This window comes from Macrobrachium rosenbergii, chromosome 39 (assembly GCF_040412425.1).
Source record: "Macrobrachium rosenbergii isolate ZJJX-2024 chromosome 39, ASM4041242v1, whole genome shotgun sequence".
Classification (NCBI taxonomy): Eukaryota; Metazoa; Arthropoda; class Malacostraca; order Decapoda; family Palaemonidae; genus Macrobrachium; species Macrobrachium rosenbergii.
The window spans coordinates 7,693,264-7,710,000 of record NC_089779.1 but is presented as its reverse complement, the minus strand read 5'-3'; the positions used below and the strand labels follow the sequence as shown (position 1 = coordinate 7,710,000).

The 16,737-nt window shown below is 37.2% G+C and overlaps 1 protein-coding gene across 4 annotated transcripts in view; it reads left to right on the top strand.

Moving 5' to 3' along the window:
• Positions 1-16,737, top strand: part of LOC136825700 (uncharacterized) — an 87,014-nt gene that overhangs the window by 62,490 nt on the left and 7,787 nt on the right. Inside the window, exon 1 of one of the 4 annotated variants that reach the window (XR_010849409.1) lies at positions 15,434-15,866. The exons of 2 other annotated variants lie outside the window; for them this stretch is intronic. The gene's annotated coding sequence lies outside the window, so the exon portion shown is untranslated. Of the gene's footprint in view, positions 1-15,433; positions 15,867-16,737 lie in introns of those variants that run through there. One more of the 4 variants, XR_010849410.1, reaches the window with a different exon arrangement.

Sequence of the window (16,737 nt, the reverse complement as noted above, 5' to 3'; positions counted from 1 at the left end):
ACCGGACCACAATCTTGGATTTTCGTAAAGCTTTTTCAGAATTCCCATCTCTAAAAGTACTTGCATGTGCCATCAACTTGGGTTGGGCAGTGCGTATTTGTCAAAATCTTGGCTAATTAAACCCAACGGAAACTCTCCGAAATTCAAGGTACTTTTCTACAGACAAACAAACAAAACAGCTAGGCCTACTTCACCAAGGTGGGTGAGAACGTGCGTTAACTGGAAGTAAAGGAATCAATGCCTTTATGGTTACAGATGCGACGGACATATACGCTGAACATCACCGTTTTCTCCTCACCTATCTCTCTCTCTTCGTTTAATCAGTTGCTCGGTAACCGAACGGCTTCGATAAAAGGTTGAAGTGGAGTGTTTCTTGCTCTGCAAGAATCTGAGAATTCAGGGGAACTTCGCTCTGATAGCCTTATCAGAAATCCCTTGACAACTGGATGCATAGGTTTTTTTTTTTTTTGTCGCTCGCTAGAATTATCTTTAGTACTCGTTCTCACTGTTCTTTACTGTGTCTTTTGTTTTTTTCTTCTACTAAGTGACAGATAAGAGTATTACTGATTCATTATGTGTGTAAAAGTAAGAATTTTTTGACGTTCCGGTTTTGGAGTAGAGTGCGTCTAAAGATAAGGCAAGAAAACTGAGAAATGCAGCCGAGAAATTCGAATGTGTAAAGATATACCTTTTTATCTTTATAATGGATGGCTCCAGAAAGTGTTCCCTTTTAGTTTCATCCCTCTCACCCTTGTTGTGGTCACTGGTTCAGCCAACAGAGGCACAATAGGAAAATCGAACCCTGATCCTCACGTTGGTGGGTCGAGTATCATGACCGCCAGGCCACGCGTGCGTTGAATTAGTTTGCTTTTACCATTATTATTATTATTATTATTATTATTATTATTATTATTATTATTATTATTATTATTATTATTATTATTATTATTATTATTATACAAGTAGTCATATTCACGCAAAATTGTTCATTCCTACGTAGAATGAGGAAAACAACAATAATAGTTAATATAGTAAATGGCAGATAACAAATAAGCCAAAAAAATATTGAATAGCATCTGCACAAATATTTCGTTTTAAAGTATCGGTGAAACTGAAATCTGCAATCATTGAAAATACATTGTCAAAGATGATTTTACAGATTAAACGAAATTGCAGAAATTGTGGAAGTTACTTTGATTTATGAGAAGAGAGGCCACACAAAAAATAAAGTTGTCATGAAAGTTAAAACGAACCTTTACTCTTATTGAAAGCTTGAGCAGTTATTTGCCAAAACACCGAAAAGCAACTCGGTTTTATTCATTGTCATCTTGGTGACGTCAGACCTCTTAGTTAAGTGCCAAAGTTACTATTCTCTCTCGTTAAAGGTGGCACTTTGTGAAAGGGACCCCGCCGAAAAAAAAAAATATCACTTGACCTTCCTCTGGTCACTATTAAGTAAGCAAGCATTGCAGTTTCAATATTTTAAAAGCCTCACTTTTAAAGTAGGAAAATCAACCATCGGGCTTCCTGTGTAGAGACAATCTTGTTCGGGCAAGAATGGCATATCTTAGTGGGGTTTTTCTGATTTTTTTCTTCTTTAGTAATTGAGCGTGATTATTATTTTCGAAGTGCGTAGGCTAATATGCACTCCTAATGCTTTAAAGAGTACGGGCCAATCTAATTTTTGGTGATGATGAATCCGATAACCCCGAATCGCATGATTATTAATTTTCTGACTCGTTGGCAATCTGCTCAGCTGAATCCTCGGGCTAGGTGATGTGAGATTGGGTCAAGTTAGTTCGGCACAAGCCAAATTATGTGTCCACCCCTTCGTTCTATTACGCTCCCGGAGATTCAGTGGCTTGTATTGAGTAGTTATTACCTTCTGACAAAAAATCACCACGTCAAAGAATGAGATAAGACAGGTAAAAACAGGTAACTGTATTTAACTTGGTTGGAAGCGGCGCTGTATTCGAGCGCTCTGAAAATTGAGCCTGTCGAGAATTTGCTCTGTACTTCAATAACTGTATTCATGGCAATGCTGTGTGTGAATACAGTGAAATCTATTCAAAACTCATTCCAAAATCATAGAGAGGGAGGAGGAGGCGGAATGGATTGGAGAATTAAAGGCAAACATAAGGATTACGTGACAAATATAGGACTTCGCTTGCTCTTGAATTTCGAAGCAAAATTATATAATTGTTTTAAACGGCTGGTAAAACCATCCACGCGCCAACAGTATTAAAGAGCACCCATAAATTTTAATATAAGCACTAATTAGCTATTAATATGGGTAGAGGGCACTCACAAAAAAAAGAAAAGAAAAGAAAAAACCAGGCTACAAGAAAAAGTAGCCCGGGCCGCATTCCATGTTGGATGGAGAAATTTACATGGCGTTGTTTGGGATTTTCCTGACCTTTCTTCTTCCAGTTGCGCGTTCTCGCTATATATATTTGAAATATAAGTTGTGCATTTAGATTCAGGGCCAGTACTCGACAATTCGCTGCGCAAGTACTGCCAAGTACACGCAGCACAGAAACTTTAATCCTTATTTATATTCCACCAGCGTAGGGGATTTTGAAAGTTTGTTAATAAACCAACTGTATGTTGAAGGATTTAATAGCTGAAAGCCTTCTCCAGTATTTTCAATTCCATCTAAAAAGCTATTCATCATTTTTTTTTATTTAAGATAAGCACATCAGCGATCTTTTGGATGAGCGAGAGAGAGAGAGAGAGAGAGAGAGAGAGAGAGAGAGAGAGAGAGAGAGAGATCTGATGTTTGCAGTCATTCTTGTATTTTCTTTTCAAATTTGTCTTGGGAAGATCACATCATTTGAATTCCTACTTTGTTTCTAAAAACTGGAGCGAATTAATCCGAAATCCCAAATTCGTTTCTTCGTATCAGTGAACAAAATATTCCATTATCCTGATGTACCCATATTTGGAAAATTAGTGTCATATCAAGGGTGGTTCTTTTGTTTACCTTTTCGACAGAACCGAAATAAAGGCTAATCTCTCGTTTGACGACCCTGCCCTTACCTTTTTATTATGGCTTTCAGACGGGGTTGCCAGAGACTCAGAATTCATTTCTTAAAATACACAGGTGCAAAAAAATAAGTATATAGTTAAAAGCGACTCTGCGTTGGAAATCATAGCTTATGATTTTTCTATTTGATTTATGAAAATTTGGCTGTAAAGAAAAGTAATGGGCACTTTTAGCCATTCTTTAGACAGTGAGAAGAGGGAGTTGGAGTGGATGGACAGTAAGACGGAAGAAGGGAAATGGGAAGGAGGTGTAAAGTAAAAGGGTAAAAAGTGGGTGCAGCTAGGTGCCATTTATAATGCCCACGTGAGGTGCACTGACATCACTACCCCCTTACAAACCAATCATACGTTACGACTGGAAATCACTGTTTCCTTCTCAACTAAACAAAATTTGATTTGCTAGGTTAAGCAGCTAGAAATTTGTGTTGATTGATATTGTTATGAAAGTTAGATCTAAATTTAAGTGCTACGTTACTCTTTGTAAATAACAAATTGGACAAAGAATATACTGCGATTCAGTTGATTTTATTTAGATTTTTATTTGCCGAATCGAAGCGAACAAATTTAAAATTTTGAATTATTGTAACTGAAATTCTTTAATAATATTCTCACGAACTTTTTACTGTAAACAGTATTCAACAAAATTCAAGTTATTCATTTTATCAGCATTACAATCAGAATAAAATTTACTTTTGGTCGAGAAAAGTGTTGCCAAATCTACAGGGAAGTAGGAAGGGAAGGAACAGTGTCATCGCATTGAGGGTCCTGCAACTGGTGACGAGTAAAATCTATTTTGTATTAAGTAAACGATGAAAAATGAGACCAAGAACTGCCTAAATCCACATGCATTTCAAAATGTCTTATCGTTGGCTTTTTTTTCTATCCTTTCTTATTCCACATTCGTTTATTTGAAAAATGTATTTGGAAATTCCCTTTCCTCGCTTCCTCTTTCATACGATGGTTTGGAGGTGATATCGTTCAGTCTCGTTATTTCTTTTAGTTTCATGTTTTCACTCGATTGTTTGCTTATTGAAAGCACCCCCGTGATCTGTTATTTGTCATTGTTGATTAGGATTTATGTTATTTATAAAGAAGAGAGAGAGAGAGAGAGAGAGAGAGAGAGAGAGAGAGAGAGCGAGTCTGGTTTTAGTCTGTGAACATAATCGGGGTAATGTCTGAGATTTTCTCGTCCAAAATTTGTTCGTCTAGCTTTTATCAAAAGAGCATACCACCAAATCGTGACATTACTGTGTTGGGTCTCTCTCTCTCTCTCTCTCTCTCTCTCTCTCTCTCTCTCTCTCTCTCTCTCTGGGCCTCGCACAACACCGCCGTTTTGTTCCAGGACGCCCATTATTCAGTTATAATACGACTTGTCATGATAAGGCCTCATGGGAATCCCAGAAGACGTTGGGTTCACACGTGCCTATCCAGAAAACAATGGAGTTTCATGGGGGGTCGTCAGAATTGTCAAGTTTCTGTAAAGGTTCTTGAATGTCACTGCAGTCCAGCGTGAACCCAGAACACGAAGGGTCCTATGAAAGTGTTGGATGTGAAGAGTTCAGATTAGTTAAATCATAAGTTCGAAAACAGAAAAATGAAAACAAGACAAATTGGGTAGTCACCGGAGTTCTGTAGTCTTTAATTTCTTAGTTTTTACAACGCGGTTTCGTATGAGAGGAACATCGTTGATAATACCGATTTATTTCACTGTTCCAGGAAGGGTTAGTAGAGTTCCTTCTTGTTTTAATAATACCTGACTGAGAAAGATTTTTTTTTAAAGAAATTTGTTAACTTGAGATTATAGTTATTATCTCCAAACCGGTCTGCAACTCCTCATTTAAAAATTTGAATGAAACATCATCGTTACGAAACATTGTCATTTCCCAAGGTTCAGCAACCTCCCCTCTCTCTCCCCCCGTATTTAAATGTTGATGGACTGTATAATTGATCTTAATCGGTAATCGTACCCAGAAGGAATCTCCCTAGAGTCCATTATAGTGGGCTAAGGATCTTGCCTATTTTTCATGCAGTAACTGAGAGAGAGAGAGAGAGAGAGTACTTGGATTTGAATTTAGTAACAGCTTGGTGTGAAGACAAGAGAGAGAGAGAGAGAGAGAGAGAGAGAGAGAGAGAGAGAGAGAGAGAGAGAAATGCAGTTGTTTGATAACAACTTCGACTTCAACTCGTTGCGTAACTGGAATGAATCAGCATTTTTCGGGGTACTCTGGTTTTTCAATTTGACAGCGTAGGCCAACCTTGGATTAAACCACCCTTTTGGGCTTTCCGATTCAGGTCTCTGGGCTTTTTCGTCCTCCAAGGCGATCAGTATTTTATGAGACATTTTATCTTGAGTTAAGAAAAATATCCCATTAACAAATGTGATCTGCACAGTTCCGGTCTTGGGTTTTTAAAAAATATCTCACAAACATTTCGTCAAGATACCTGTACAGGCTCATTCTTGAGTTGAAAAACTGTGCAACTTAAGTATACCTTAGTTCTGAGCTGATTAACAGCTCTCCTAGGGCTGGCCCGAAGGATTAGACTTATTTTACGTGGCTAAGAACCAACTGGTTACCTAGCAACGGGACCTACAGCTTATTGTGGAATCCAAACCACATTATAGCGAGAAATGAATTTCTATCACCAGAAATAAATTCCTCTTATTCTTCATTGGCCTGTCGGAGATTCGAACGCGGGGCCAGCAGAGTGCTAGCTGAGAGCGGAACCCATCTGCCCAATGAGGACTGAAAAACTGGTCAATATCACTTTCTGAATTAAACAGTAATTCTGTTCTTGAGTTTAGATAAGATTTTAAATAAGTTATGCGGAGGGCACGACAGTTTCAGCTTTGAATCCAAAGAATGTTTTAAAAGGATGGTGATAAAACTCCATTCTTCATTTTAAGATAGTGAAAGAACCACTGGTCTTCTAACTCGAGTCTGTTACGACGTCGGTGAAAGGGGAAGATGTGATAACTTCTAAAACATCACTTTCTTATGAAATACATCAGAAACTTTCAAACAGTTATCGGCGTCTCTCTTATTTGATCAAGTCTAAGGATGACCTTAAATGCCTTTTCATTCTAAGGGTGTATGCAACTCACTAATTTCTGGCAGCTCTTCCATGAAGGCACACTTTCTCTCCGAGATTTTTAAGAATACGCTAATTATAGCCTTTTGTTATAGATCATCTCCCAAGAAATATTACAGCAGCTGATAGATATTTCAAAAGCTTCACCTGCAAGCAACTGTCTTTTAAGGAATTAAACTAAGTACCCAGGGCAAGTGTCGGCTCCCATTTATCAAAAAGCAAGGGAAGACGTCAGACACGCCTTCTTTCTCTTTCAATTAATGTGCCACTAAACCATGGCACGAAAAATACTTTCGACTGACAAAACTCAGCGCAAGGAACCGCTGACCAGACTGTGGTCTACTGTAGACCATGAACCGACTGATCTCTGAGGCACAGATGCTGATAAATAATAAGCCCATTTCTATCAGGCTAGGGTTGAAATTATGGGGAATGTCATGAGTCAGTAGTGATAGAGCACAATTCCTAATCTTCACTTCCTTCTTTCCTTATATTAAGGAGACAAAGTCTTCCATAGATCGTCCTTCCTGATGTTGCTGACCTTAAGATACGTTGCTTATTTTTTTATCTTTTTAATGTGCATTTGAAAATATACTTTGTCATATGTTAGGGTACTTATTACATGACACAAGTTTTCTCGAAAAGTTCTAAAGTTTGTTAAAATGAACAGTAATTTGTCAGTCTAGATTGCTTAAGGCTGAAAATGTTATTTCGGATTCTTTATTATAATAATTTGATTGAAGATTGAAGATACTCTTGAGAATGTCGCTGACTTTTAAAAGCAAAGGCGAATGAGATAAGCAGCCTAATACCCTTCTCTAGCCCAGGGCCGAGAAAACAGGAAGAGGGCCAAGACATAATCACGAAAGAAGACACAGACCCTCCCCTTAAAAGAAGAAAGGTTACGGGTCACGAAAAAAAGATATCATTGTTTGCTTTCGTTTTTCGTTTTTCGTTAATGCACTCTTAATCTTGAGTGTGTCAAGTTGTTGAGCAATTTTTCCATGTCATGTTAAGATTTCGTTGTAGGCGGTGCATCGTCCAGCATTTCATGCAGTATTCCTTTAGCAATGGACTGAGAGACAGACAGAATTTCACAATTTAGATGATCTCTCAGTAGCTCATTTCTGCCGTTTTATATTTTAATACTTTTTAATCTGAACAGCCGGCGTCTTTCACTCCATTGATGTTTCATAGAAAGACAGACACAAGTAAAGCAGATAATTATCAACTGTATGTAATAAGCCTATAACCCCCCCTGTCTCAAATTACAGACCGGTTATATACCTACTGGAATTCCCAGACTAACGGATGGTCCATTACGAAGCGGAACTGTTATAGCGTAAATTGTCGATTGGATTTCTGCTCGTAAAGGATGAATTTTAGCCATTGTATTTCCTACTTTTTACATGCTTTTATTTAACTTGACTTTTGCATCTGTCTGTCTGTTTGGGTCAAAACTTGTAACTCAATTTTCGACCTTTTCCGTTCGTCCGATGGACTTGAAATTTTGCATGGTTGCTCAATCCCGGTGACAATACAACCTTACGTGATCAGTAGGTCAGCAGTGACCTCTAGTGACCCTGCAGTGACCTCTCCCAGTATCTCAGGATTTGTATGAAATTCCTCGGATTTTTAATAATTTAATAACTCCACGGATATTCACACATTCTTTGCCTCGACAGGATATGAATTACGTTAGCCACAATCATAAATCGGTGATAATTTCCGTCAAAACTAAAAAGTATAAGATAAAAAAATATTAAAATGCTACAAGAAATAAACGAATATATATTTCTTTTCTTGTAGCATTTCCTTCCATGTCTGGCGCACACGCTTTTATTTTTGTAGACATTATTAATTGTAAGAAAATCCTGGTGTCTCAAAAAATTCATTTTTCACTTTTTAGTGCATTTTAGTTGAAGCGTGTTTAAATTTTTTTACATTTTTTTATTTTTCTTAAATCACCTCTGTCACCGTCGAAAAACCAACATAGAATACACGCACGCACACACAGACTCACACACAAACATAAACCATACATACATACATTATGTTTGTGGGGTTGTTTAGCCACAGGTACGTACCAGACAAAACTACTTTCACGTTTTTGTCGGCTCAACGCTGAGTCTATCTGTCTGTCTATCTCTGTGACTGTCCGACCCTGTAAATCCGGCCTTCCCGTTGCATAATGAAACAATGGCTGCCATGACTCGGCAAAACAGGTACGGTGCTTATCACAGCCCTTGACTGGAGTCCTTGCGCCTCTTCAGTAGCCTTTGGACAGAGATTTTGTCTTCTCTCTCTCTCTCTCTCTCTCTCTCTCTCTCTCTCTCTCTCTCTCTCTCTCTCTTATTTATATGTATACATATATATACATACATACATATATGTATATATATATACATATATAATATATATTATATATATACACTCACATATATGTGTGTGCAACTGTCAAGTTTTTATTTCATTTCTGAAACGGAATATTTACATCATCCTTTTATTTTTTGTTTAAAAGTGATTTTGCAATTAGACTTCACTTTACTTTCCTCGATTATATAATTCTGCGAAATCTAATCAAGCGGTCAGTCATTTTTATTCTCCTTTTTTTCACAATCCCTGTGATGTAGAACTTCTGCTTTCATTTTTGTTCATTTTGGTTGTGTTGACCATTTTGAATGCTTTTTCGTTCCAGAAGGTTAATAACAGACCTCAAACTTTCCACTCCATGAAAAAACTGAAAAAAAGTCATTTCAGTTTATCAGTAGTAGCGTCGCTGTTAGTGGCAGGATAAATAGCAGTAGTGGAGAAAGAAGCAGCCGATGCATCGTAAAGGATACCATTATCTAACGACAACTTCCCGCCTGTCAAAATAGTTATCCCAACAAACCGATGAGTCAGCGAGTTATTCATCCCTCTATAGGTAGCCGGTAAGTCGAAGTAATAACTTTATTATTATCATTATTGAAAGAAGGCAAAAGAATAAAAAGAAGGATTTGCCCACAAATGGAATAGAAGAGGAAGAAATATGCAAGTGCCGATGGGCCGTGTGCTTGGAAGATATAACTCTGTGAACATGACTTGGAGAACGGAACGGGTAGTGGGGCGACCAGGCATCTGGGAAGTTCCAGACGAAAACTATTAGGCCAAAACTGGTATTCCTGGTAGCTATGATCGCTTCACAACCGCGCCTCTCTCTCTCTCTCTCTCTCTCTCTCTCTCTCTCTCTCTCTCTCTCTCTCTCTCTCTCTCTCTCTCTCTCTCTCTGTTGTCTCCTAGTGCTAATGATAACGCGCAGGGCTCGCAGCCAAGTAGACACGTGCTAAAGGAAACGGAAAATTAATTTATCTGGCGTTCCTCTTTTGATCTCGGCTGTTAATTATGTTCGTGTTTATTAGTCGGCTGCATTAGGTCGCAGCTTTGATGTTGGGGTTGGAGAGAGAGAGAGAGAGAGAGAGAGAGAGAGAAACATAAGTGAGTGACTAGTATAATTTATTAAAGTGCAGATCAGCTACCGTCATATCAGAATTAAAAACGTGAGATGCCCACCGAATTGATCTTCTTCAGGTCTTCGGGTACTACTACTCTCTCTCTCTCTCTCTCTCTCTCTCTCTCTCTCTCTCTCTGCCTGATGGTTAGTTGATTGTAGTTGGTCGCAGTTAGGGTGGGCGAGGGCGTGGAGTAACTTCATCCCCCAAACACTTGTTATTAGGTCAACACCAGTCTTCTTAAGCCCTTTAATGCCGTACCTCACTTTTGGAGTGCCATTTGACAAGGGTCCAAGCTGGCTTAAGTACTTACTGCCTTCATCTATCTAAATACAACAACGAACCCCTTTCTAGTGAAGTCATCTTGAAGCTTTGATTTTCTCTGTCTGAACTCATTACAAGCCATTGCCACTTGCACCAAATCGCTTTGGTTTGTTGCAGTTTTTAGTAACGCTCTCGAGGATCCTCTCTTTTATCCAAGCTATTCTTGACGGCAGAGCTAAGGTTAAATAATATTTGCCCGCAGACATTTATTTCAAGCACATCAAAAGTAAAATAAGAGAAGGTTCTAAAAGCTTTGGGTTTTCCCGCGCAAAACAAATGAGCTGGTGACGTATTTGCACCTGGAGAGGATTTTCAGACGAAGTACGATGCTGTCAGCTCTGACACCAACTTAGGTATAATGACGCCAGGGTTGCATGACGTCACTCTCAAACTTACCCTCGTCTGCGTCCGTTTGATTTCCAAGTCCATTTGCATTCTATCGCCGCTTCATTTGGTCAAGTTCTGCTTTCTGTTAACGTGTGCCTCAGTCTATTAAAAACCCAAGCATTCCTTTATCCTTTCATGTTTGATTTTAGAGTCCCTCGAGCTGGTCCTCATTTGTGGCACATGCGTAGTCCGCTGGTGTTTATAGTTTTCATGGATAATTTAATCTCCGGCGACTTAGCTGTTTTTGATGGAGCATCTGTGCTCCTCTTCCAATATCCTTGTTACATCTTGGCCCCATTTGGCTTTATTCATCCACGTTCCTACGCGTATATGGTTCAAGGAACTTCGTTATGTACAGTATTTCAATTTCGTGCCTTGTTGCAGTGTTAGTCAGAGCACATTTTAAATTACAGTCTTGCTTTATTAGGCAGGTCGTGAATGCCCCCATTACATCTACGTTAGAGTTATCGATTTATTTTCGATTACTTTATCTCTTTATTCTTTTCATACTGCTATTCATTAAGCTGTATTTGCTGACGTCTTTGTTTATTCAACATCATATTTATTCATTCTACCAAGATGTATTCAGAATACCTTTGGTAAGATGTCCAACTCCAAAGGTCAAAGAACTAAGGTCAAGAACTCGTCCATCAAGTCATCAGTTGTTCGCCAAACGCAGTCACAGGTGGGAAAAAAAACTAGACTCGATCACACAACAAAGGGAGAGAGAGAGAGAGAGAGAGAGAGAGAGAGAGAGAGAGAGAGAGAGAGAGAGAGAGAGAGAGGAAGAGGAAGAGGATTTTTTTTTAAGTCTGAAAACACGCCTAACATGATGAATAAACATTTACCAACGTTGCATGCCTTTCATTCTTGATTAGAAAGTGCTTTAAAGATTTGCTTCCAAGTTTGTTGCTTTCGGATATATTTGGCATGTTTGTTAGTTATGGTGGATGTTAAAGCGTCAGGTATAATAAGTTCTCATCACCATAAGTAACGATATGATAACAACTGAAAGAATATAAATTTCCTCCAAATAACAACTTAAAGAATATAAATTTCCTCTAAATCACTGCATCCATGAAATGTACTTGTTTGATCAAGCGAATTCTTGGAGGTTAATGAGGAGTAGGTAAGTTACTACCTTAAAAGTATTACTTTTAAGATTTCAGTTCATTTTTGGCCAAATAAAGGTATTCAGATACGCAAAACTGAAAGAGCATTATACTGAAAGGGTATTTAAATGACTTTTGTAATAACGAGGCTTAAGTGAGAGAGAGAAACGAAGAGGAATTTCCTACCCTACGTTCTTTTGTGGTTTTTCCTGTCCGAATATCCATGGCTAAATGCACGCTTCACCTTTTTGTCTCATTAAGAATTCTCAAGCACCTTCACACTTTGTCCTTGAATGCTGCCAACTTATGAGAGAAACCATGCAATAAAAAATGTAAGACTATCTTTACTTTCTATTAAACAGTTCACTAAACCTCAATTAAATTCACTAAACTTGATTTAAGAGTTATAGACTTTTAGGTTGTGAAAATTTTCACCCAAATTTGGACATTAGTTGGTCTTTAAAGGCACGTGAGATCCGAAATCTAATTGAAATTATCAGGAATTATTAAGCATGTCTGTTATCAACCTGAAATTCTTACAGTAATTGACCTTTATCAATACACTAGTCCATAATTATATACCGTAGATCTTCAGGAAGTAGTCCGTGTTGCAGTTATCGACTAGAATTATCAGAGATTTTACTTTTTATCTTCAATATTTTTAGAGATGATTTCAGTTGTTATCCCATGGATGGTCTAAATCTACTTGCAAGGTCCATTATCACATAGATTTCATAGTCCAACAGAAATTCAATAACATTACCGATAAGAAACTTGCGTACAACTTTCAGATTAAGTGAATTATTCACCAAATTTACATGAATATTTCATGAAAATTAGATCAGATTTGTTCTTATACCAAATACAAAATGAATCATGATTCACACTTGTCTTTCACCGGGTAATTCCAAAACTCGCAAGAGTAGCAGCTGAATAATTTCTTTGAATTATTGACATTTACCTTTCTAACTTAAGACCTGTAATGATGCGAGGCTAATGTGACATTGAAACGAACAAATAAACTTGCAGGTGTTTACGCACGCGCTAGTGCGTGCGCAAGCAAAGGTTATAGTATCTGTCCCATCTAATGCAAGCAAGTACGGACTATGATTATCTGAGCGGGTCGAAATTTGCTGAGTTTTTGCTGTCCTTCAGACTTCCCAGAATCGACATTCGTCTACAGTGGCCATCATCAGGCTCTGAAGACTTTTTCCCACTAGCTTGTTACTTTAGAATTAGAAAAATGTTGGTCGAAGTTATGATTCAGTTATAATATATGAAAAGAGAAGCGCACCAGCGTCATTTTTCACAAGACTCCATTGATGAGTTAGTTTTAAATCATTGCTTTCCTGTTCGCTTGTCATCGGAAGCATAAATACATGCAGTAAATATTCATGTTTAAAAGAGGGTTTTCTTGACTCTTCACTTGTAGCCTTATTGGGTCAAGTTTCAGTGGTCTGAATTTATCTTTGTAAAGCCAGTTAGACATCGGGATTATCTTAATCTCTGGGAGGTGGAGTATACACTGTATACTTACATTTTTATACAGTACATATCTTGCCTATGTATATATCCTTCTGCATACGTGTATGTTCCTTAGATATGCACAGTATATGTACAGAGAGAGAGAGAGAGAGAGAGAGAGAGAGAGAGAGAGAGAGAGAGAGAGAGGAGTGAAGACCGTTTTTGGATTAGTCAGCTTTAGCATGTCTTAGAAGATGAAGAAATAGATAATAATGTTGTATTATCAACATTATTATCTATTTTTGTCTCCCATTCTAAATTGGCGGGACGTTATGGATTTACCCGAACGTTTGTTCGCGTGTGCGATTGGCAGCGTCCTCGCCTAGGACTTGCAAAGTACCGGAAGGCTAACACCCTCAAGAGCAACTTTTTCTTAGCGGAAGAGACTAGCTCTCTCTCTCTCTCTCTCTCTCTCACACACACACACACACACACACACACACACACACACACACACACACACATATATATATATATATATATATATATATATATATATATATATATATATATATATATATATATATATATATATATATATATATATATATATATATATATATAGTTAGTTAGTTTATGTTTGTCATTATGCATGATAAAGGCAGCGCAGACTAATGACGTACGTGTGTCAACAAGTCACGTAAGTGTTCATGATGGCAAAATAGGTAGAGAAACAAATGGATTACAATGATTATGTGACAGCGAGATACAATAATCTAGAATTTACGTAAAATTATACCAGTTCTTTTAAAGGAAACAACGTTGATCAAATGTTAAAAATGTAGCATATTAATACAGTCAAGTGTATACAGTCAAGTGTATTCGTTGTGTTATTTTCGCTCATTTCAGTTGTCTATTGTGACGTATATGCAACCCCTGAAGTACTTACACTCATATTTTCTGCGTTTTCACAAAATCATCCTTACTTAGTAGATTTATTCACTCTAACATATAGAAATGACCTATAGTAAATACACTGGTAAGTTCAGGTATTGTTTGTAATTACGTCGAATTTCACAGAAATTTACTAACCCTGGAAGGATTACGTCACCAATAGGTATATGACGTCATGGTAAGGTCGGGGGTTGAAGACTATTGTCTTTTTTAAATTCTGAAACTCCAAATAATAATAATTATTAGAAATTACATATCTTATATTAAGAGTTTGTGTCTTCCATAATATATGTGAGGTAAAATACCGATTACTTTGTAAATAATAACGGAATCCATAGGAATTTTTCTAAGGAAACTCTGGCAATACTTAATAATTTTGCCGTTGGGGACGTTTAGTATTGAAAAACGCATTTATAAAAGTAATAATTTTTTTACGCAAGCTTGTTTAATTTCAGACGCATTCAGGATTATCATAAATATTATGATTTCCCAAAATGTCCTTAGTCTTCATAATGTTAGGTTGGCTGCGTCTACTTAAACTGTCTGCAAGATTAAGCAGAGACCGTATTTACATTAAAAATTTTCTTACAGTCAGTTTCCATTGACATGTATTATCAAGAATTACCTTTTAATTGCTTATGACACTCATTTATGAATAAAACTTAACGTTCGGGCATCATTCCTGATTGTAGGTACACAACTAATCTGTGAAGCATTTGGAATGTATAGTTGGATTGCCGAAATAGTTACATAAAATATATATTGTGGTGCAATTAATCAGTCTTTAAGAAAAATTAATATCCACAATGTTAACCGATATCTTGAGTTAAAAATGCCCTGATTGTCTTTCATAGGTTTGCGGTTAAATCATGAAACAAAGAGGCTTTTAATTAATTCATTTTTTGTAAGGTAACAGAAATTTTGAAAGCAGTAAGTTGAAGACAACTTCAAATTTTGGGACTGGCGTTAAGAAAGGTTGCAGAGTCTGTGGCAGAAAAAAATCCAAGAGGAAGAGAAAAGGGCAGACGGCGAAGAATTATATGAAATAATCGAAGTGACATGGAATGAGAAAATAGCTGCAACATCGAAAGTCATTTTCGCCAAAGTCATGGGAAACACGGCCCATTATAGAAGAAGTAATGCATTATACTTCATTGTAAAACAATAATCTTACGAATAAGTAAATTCTAACAGTAAGTAAGCGTTTGAGGTTTAATTCGTGATTAGAAAGATTACTATGTAGTGAACTCTGAATTTAAAGAGCTCTGGATACCTTACTTGACGTCTTTGGGTAGCATGACTTCATTAATACAACAATAATGACGTCACCACTTGAAAGGTTATCGTAAAGGCTATTGTTATTATATATGAAAAAACACAAATAAAATGTAAATATAATTTTATTGAATTCAAATTAACTTTTATTTACTTCAGAAAACTATTAATATGAAAAATTCTGGGCATTTTTGATAAATTAAAAATATAGACTTAGACTTTTGCTACTTGAGTTCTGTAATACTGACGTAAGAGAAAATGGGAAGAATAACCTCGGATACAATTTTGCCAACATAATGAAAGTGTATAATATCTGGAATTCACAACATCTGATGTAACGGAAAGCTTCATACGAATACAATTTACACAAGTATAAAAAAATATTTCATTTCGGTCGTAAAATCAAGTTTAAAATGTAATTTTAATCGTATTTCTTAGTTTGTCTGTTTTGTGAATGTTGGTTAGCCTGACTACTAAACATCGTTCTTCTGTCATAATGGTGGAGTTACTTGCCGGGGAGAACCTGAAGACTGTGCTATTATATCCTTGCTGTCGTTCCGTAGTTGAGTCACTTTGTAGCCAGAGTAAAGTTTCATTGAATTGCATTAGCTGTAAGATCATTCGTAGGCAAAAAAAAATACCGTGTTCATAGTGACATTTTGCAGAAAAAGAAATGGCCGGTTTCAAGTTAACCATCCAAGTTAACCCACTGGATAGACAAGAGGTAATGTATTAGAGTTTGCTTTGTTATAGATAAGATATTGATCAATCTGTTTGCACCATTATTTGATTTAAGGGCCCGTAACCAAGGCCCGAAGGTTTAACCCCTTAGTAACAAGGCTAGTCTCGCCCAAAAGTATTTATTGAGGTAGTTGTGCTTTAACTGGTGTCATCGTACGATGCTGTGCCCCTTGAGTTGTATACTAGGCCACTAAATAATGTTTGTGTCCTAGGCTAGTTGCTTTCTCATTTTAGCCATAAGCCTGCGACTGCCTCCCACTTCCTATCCTATTATTTTGGTGTCCTTTGTGGAGCTTTCGGGTTTTCTCATATTTTATGGGGTATCTTTTATTGCCATCAAACCACTCCAACTCCCTTTCACTGTCTTAAGTGATGAGTGGTTTGCAATTGCCCCAGTTCTTGGCTTTATGGGCTAAATTTCGTAATTTGTTTGCTCATCGCAGATTTTCCCCTTAGCCCATGAAAAAATCTGTCAGGTAGCTTAAGATCTGTGAATAGGCTATATGGTAAAAAAAATGGGACTCCTAGGCCTAGCTTGCAAAAAAAATTTGTCCTAGTTAATGACAAAAGTCACAGCATAAGTAGTCTTTAAGTGGTCTTTATTATGTCACGTGGCATCTTACATGATTTGAATGATTCCAAAAACTTTTAGACATTTGATTGGTGTAATGATATGGTGGGCTACTGTGAGAAGTGGAATTTTGGTTTAGGTTCTTGAGGGTAAAAGCAAAAGCTAGTGAAGTACAGGGTGCATACCAACCAAACTTATCCCAGGTTGTCACTCCTCACCTGTCTTGGGGGCAGGGCAGGGTATTTTGCTTAGCCTGAGTAGCCCACTCGTCCATTTTGACTAA